This window comes from Nicotiana tabacum, chromosome 18 (genome assembly GCF_000715075.1).
Source record: "Nicotiana tabacum cultivar K326 chromosome 18, ASM71507v2, whole genome shotgun sequence".
Lineage (NCBI taxonomy): Eukaryota > Viridiplantae > Streptophyta > Magnoliopsida > Solanales > Solanaceae > Nicotiana > Nicotiana tabacum.
In genome coordinates, this window is record NC_134097.1 from 131,750,610 (window position 1) to 131,755,947 (window position 5,338).

The following is a 5,338-nucleotide window of genomic DNA, read 5'->3' on the forward strand; positions in this document are numbered from 1 at the left end:
TTGATATAGAACTGTTTAGTGCCTTTATGTGATTTCATTCTGTCTGCCATTATTTATTGTTATTACTCACTGGGTCGGAGTACTCACATTACTCCCTGCACCATGTGTGCAGGTACAGGTATTCCTGATGCATAGAGCGAGCTTTCCTGCAGTTCTGTTTTCATCGGAGTTGTCGAGGTAGCTGCATGGCGTTCGCAGACCCGATTTCTCCTTCTATCTCCACTTATTATTCCGCATTTTAGCCATATTTCTGTATTAGATTGTTGAAACCTTGTATTAGAGGCTCAAACTTTTGACACCGGATCAGTGGACTGTTTTACAGAGATTTTTTTGTGATTATGGTTTTTGCACATTTCATCTGTTAAATTCATACTTCTATTTATATTAAATTGGTATTAAATATCGAAAATTGGTATTGAACTATAAAGAAAGAGATTGTGAAATGTTAGTTGGTGTGGCTTGCCTAGCATTGTATTGGGCGCCATCACGGTCGGGGTTGGGGTCGCGACAAGAACGAGAAAAGAGAAAGGAGGCGAGAGGGAAGAGAGAGGGAGAGAAAAAAATTACATGGCGTTTTTAATGGCTTAAAGGTAGGAAATGGTCATAAATAGATATTTTGGTATAAAAATTTAAATGTAACTATAGAAAATAATTTTTTAAAAAGATATTTATTTATAATAAATAAGGTATCAACCTTTGCTATATGAGGTAAAAATTTTGCAAAGTTATTACCTCAACCCATTTTGACTAGCCTAAATTTCAGTCCATCTACTATAAGTTGGCTGATTTGGGCTAAATACGTAAGCCAATTGACACATGAGAAACCTTCTCAATATATTTAGATAATTTTTTTGTTTGTTATGTTATATTTAGCTATAATAAAGGGGGGAAAGATTTATTTGATAACTAAATAAATTATAAGAAAACAAACAAAAAACTAAAATCTGGTAAGAGTTTCTCTCTTGATGGTATGTTATAATCTCGTGTTTTAGTCGCCTATTGCACTCTAATTTACTGCACTTTACTTCTGTTGAGCTTTAATTCGTAGTGTTTTACACTTATTGTGTGTTTATGCCGTATAGTAGTGATTTCTAGGTATGTAGATATTGTGGAGCTAATTCGAGCTATTTGAAGCTTTGAAGTCTGAGTAAAAGCCCAAAGGATTTAGCTGACATTATGTTCGAGGGTCGAGGACCAAGTCTGGACATCAAAATCAAGGTAGAAGTCGTACTCTAAAGAAATTTCAGTACTCGCGACACTTACTTGTGCCGCGATTCTTCTCCAAGCGTTTTGTTCTAATGGGGTGTAGTTAATTTTGTTTTAGGAGTAGGAAACCTTGTGCTATGATTTGAAATGAAAGCAATATCTCTTGAATTTATTATGCCTTGAGAATAGTAAGTGCTTTAGTTGTGACGCTTAGACCCAATTTTTGACTCTTGTATAAGTACCTTAAATTGTATGATCTTAACTTTTCTATACTGCTTTGACTAGAATGTCTTGATGAGTCCAATCCTGAGTGAGTTATATGCCATATGTGTGTGAGGTTTTGTGTTATTCTGTGCATTGTATTTGATGTCTAGAACTTGCCCCATGTGTTTGCAAAGCGAAATAGTAGTTTTATTCAGTCTTGGAAGTGATATAGGCATTTCTTTGTTGAGTTAGTTATATGCTTTTACCCACCTAATTGTTATGTATCTTAGTTAACCCCTTTGAACCTGTAATCATATTTCTTTAGCAACCACATTACAAGCCTTACCCATTTATTTGAATTGACCATCTATTTAAACCTTTTACTTCTCGTCAGAACTTGAATCTGTTATGAACTTTATAAATTAAAGTGCGGGGTGTAGATTTGGCTTTTGAATAGAGCTATTGAAATAAGAAAAAAGGTGCACTGTTTTAAAAAAGTGAGAGCCACTTGAATTGAAAAAGAAAAGGAAAAAAGTAGTTGTATGGTTGTGAAAAAATATTTCTTGATAGTGGTAACTCATGATGTAATTGTGCGTAAAGAAGTAGGGAGTTGACGTATATTGATGTGAAGGTGGAGTTATGGTTTGACAAAAGTAGGGGGTTTTGAACAGTTAATTGTATGTATTAAAGTGCTTAGGGAGGTGTAGTCATTCTCATATCCAAATGTATCCTACCCATCCTGCAGCCTACATTACAATCAAATAAAGTCCTACTTGATCCTTGACTGAAACACTCGATTAGTAGAGTAGTACCCTACGGGCAAGCCTATGGTACGTCTTTTGTGGCACATGAATGTTATTTCTGAGAGTGAGAGAATTTTTTCTATCTTGAGTCCCTAATTATTCTTAATTTTTATTATGTGTGAAACTACTCTCTATTTTTGTGTGAGGGCACTTGATTCATAAAGGAAAGGTAATGTGATTGATCGCGTGTCAGAGTAAGTGAGAGGGTTGTGGAAAATGTGTGGTGCTTTTGACTCAAATCTTGTGGTGAGAATGTTACGGTATTGTGCTTAATCTATTTTAAATAGTCTTGGTGTGATGAGTTAGGAGGGTTGTTTAAAAAAGGCCGTGTCTATGTGAAGTGTAATTTTATTGCTCTAGGACAAGCAATGGTCTAAGTGTGAGGTGTTGATGGTAGTCTACAATCCTGTATTTTAGTCGCTTATTGCACTCTAATTCACTGCACTTTACTTGTGTTAAGCTTTAATTGGTAGTGTTTTGCACTTATTGTATGTTTTATGCCTTGTATGAGTGATTTCGAGTTATATAGATGTTGTGGAGCTAATTCAAGCTATTTGGAGCTTTAAAGTCTAAGTAAAAACCCAATGGATTTAGCTGAGATTGTGTTCGAGGGTTGAGGACCAAGTCTGGACATCAAAAATCAAGGTTGAAGTCGTACTCTGAAGAAATTGCACTACTGCGGCGCGTGGTGCACTGTATCAGTGTATTTTTTCTTCCTGACAATTTTGACTGCTCTCTGATAATCCCCACAAGCACATTGCATGGCGCATCACCCCATGCGGCATGCTTGTGTATGTTTTCCAGAGCTATTTTCCTATTTCGGCTAGGAAAGGGTGGTTTCGTCTGGGTCCGACCCCATTTGGTATAAACACATGGAAAAATATTATTTTCTGGACTTTTGAAATACTTTCGACCTAATGAAGCCAAAGAGGAGTTGGAAGAACACAACCATAAGGATTTCATCATTCCTTCTTCACTCAAGACCCGAGTTTGGATCGAATTTATGTTTTCCTATACTTTAATTATATTTGTGATGAATTTCTCCATGTCTATGGAGTAGTTCCTTTTAGGGTTTGATGGATTTGGTGTATTGATGATTATTTGTAGATTATAACTCTAGTTTTATGTATTGAATCGCTTTAGAAAATTTAATTGTTGCATCTATATTCACTAGTTCATGTAATTGAGAGAGGAATAACTTGTGATATCTTTGCATTATATTGTTGGTTGAGTTCATATATTCTTCTAAGTAATCGAAAGAGGCTAGTTGAATCATTGATTAAACTTAGTTAGGGGAATAATCGAAAGAGTTTTTCCTAAAGACCAATCCACTATGCATTCTTGCATATCTTCATAGTGCTTAATTTGGTTCATCTCGTAAGGTTAAGACTTAATCGAGAAAGAAGTTTCTGCTGAACGTTTGAACTAATAATTGTGTGAATTCGAGGGACTCACTTGAACATTAGAAGTAAATTATCTAGAGTTAGATCCCGAACAATTATCTTGCACCTATCCAGCCAGAACCCTTTCTTCTCCCACTGATAACCTAATTTACTTATTCCTTGTCTCGATAAACACTAGTCAATAACTTTAGATTCTTAGTTAATTTTAATTATTAATCATATAAATCTCAATTGTTGATCCTCCTGGATTGCAATCAAGCTAGAAACTACAAGAATATTGTTTAAATTCAATCCATGTAGATACGATATTATATTATACTATCATTGATTAGTGATCATAATTTAAGTATGAGTTTTACGCTCGTCAAATTTTGGCGGCAATCAATTGTATTTGAAATAGTTTGTATTGCTAATAAGGATTTTTTTTTCTTTTTATTTTTTCTATTTTTCCCTATTTACATTTGGTGTTCTTTGACTGTGTGCGGGTTACAGGTTAAGATTTGTACATGACTCGAGCTTTTGCAAAAAAATTGCTACCATACGAGCAAGAGTTAGAAAAAAACTGCGACATCTCGGGAAGGAAAGAGATATCAAAGGTTGGGAAACTCTCAACCCAAGAAACTATGTCCAGAAACGGTGATGATGAGGTAAATTTGGCTGCAAGAGAGGTATCCCAACAATGCGAACAAGCTACACGGGCAGCTAAGAAAGCAGCTATTAGAACTGCAGAGAATATCTATGAAGAAGAGAGGAGTCATAGAATTAACCAACATCAACTCTTGGTTGCAGACCAATTTGGAAATATAGCTCCCATTCATGGGAGATCACTTGGCGATTATGCTAGACCGGTCTACAATCAAGGATTATCAAGTGTTAGACCACCTCCTATTGCAGCAAACAATTTCGAGTTGAAGCAAAGGTTGCTTCAAACCATTCAGAACTGTTGTTTCTTCAGAGGGAAGATGAACGAAGATCCAAACACACATCTAATACACTTCAAGGAGATTATGAATACCTTTCAATATAATAGGGTGTCACATGATGCAGTGTACTTAATGGCATTCCCATGTTCACTTAAAGATGATGCGAAGCAGTGGCTTCGAAGCTTGGCCAATGGATCGATTATAACATGGGAGGAGATGACCAGAAAATTCCATGATAAATATTTCTCCCCAGCTAAGACGGGCAAGTTTAGAAGAGAAATCCAAAACTTCTGCCAGAAAGAGACTGAAACTGTTTTTGAAGCATGGGAGAGGTTTAAGGATATAGTTAGAAAGTGTCAACATAGTGGAATTGAACTCTAGATAAACCTCCAGGACTTTTGGGAAGGATTGGCACCGGCCTCGCGTAGAAGAGTTATATGAAGAAAACTCTAGAAGAGATAGTTACAATTGTTGATGAGTTATATGAAGATGTTAATCAGTGGCCCTCTGAGAGTGCTGAAAGAAAGATATCAATTGGTGTTCACCAAGTTGATGCTACTATATATGTGCAGGTACAACTTGATACTATGGCTATAGAAATACGAAAGCTAACCTTAGCCCCGATACAAAATGAGCCTCACGTAGCTTGTGATATATGGAGAAGAGGACACCTTACACATGGGTATCAAGCCTCAACTGAGGAAGTGAATGTTGTGGGAAACTATAATTTTAATGCAATGGGTCAAATACACCCCGGTTTTTCATGGATTTTACCTGGGGGTACTACAAATGCATGGCA

At 36.1% G+C, this 5,338-nt stretch overlaps 1 non-coding gene across 1 annotated transcript; it reads right to left on the reverse strand.

The window, feature by feature from the left end:
* Positions 1-4,803: 4,803 nt before the first annotated feature.
* LOC142173095 (small nucleolar RNA R71) lies at positions 4,804-4,910 on the reverse strand. The gene has a single exon (XR_012702525.1). It is a non-coding gene; the product is annotated as a small nucleolar RNA R71 (small nucleolar RNA).
* Positions 4,911-5,338: the final 428 nt, after the last annotated feature.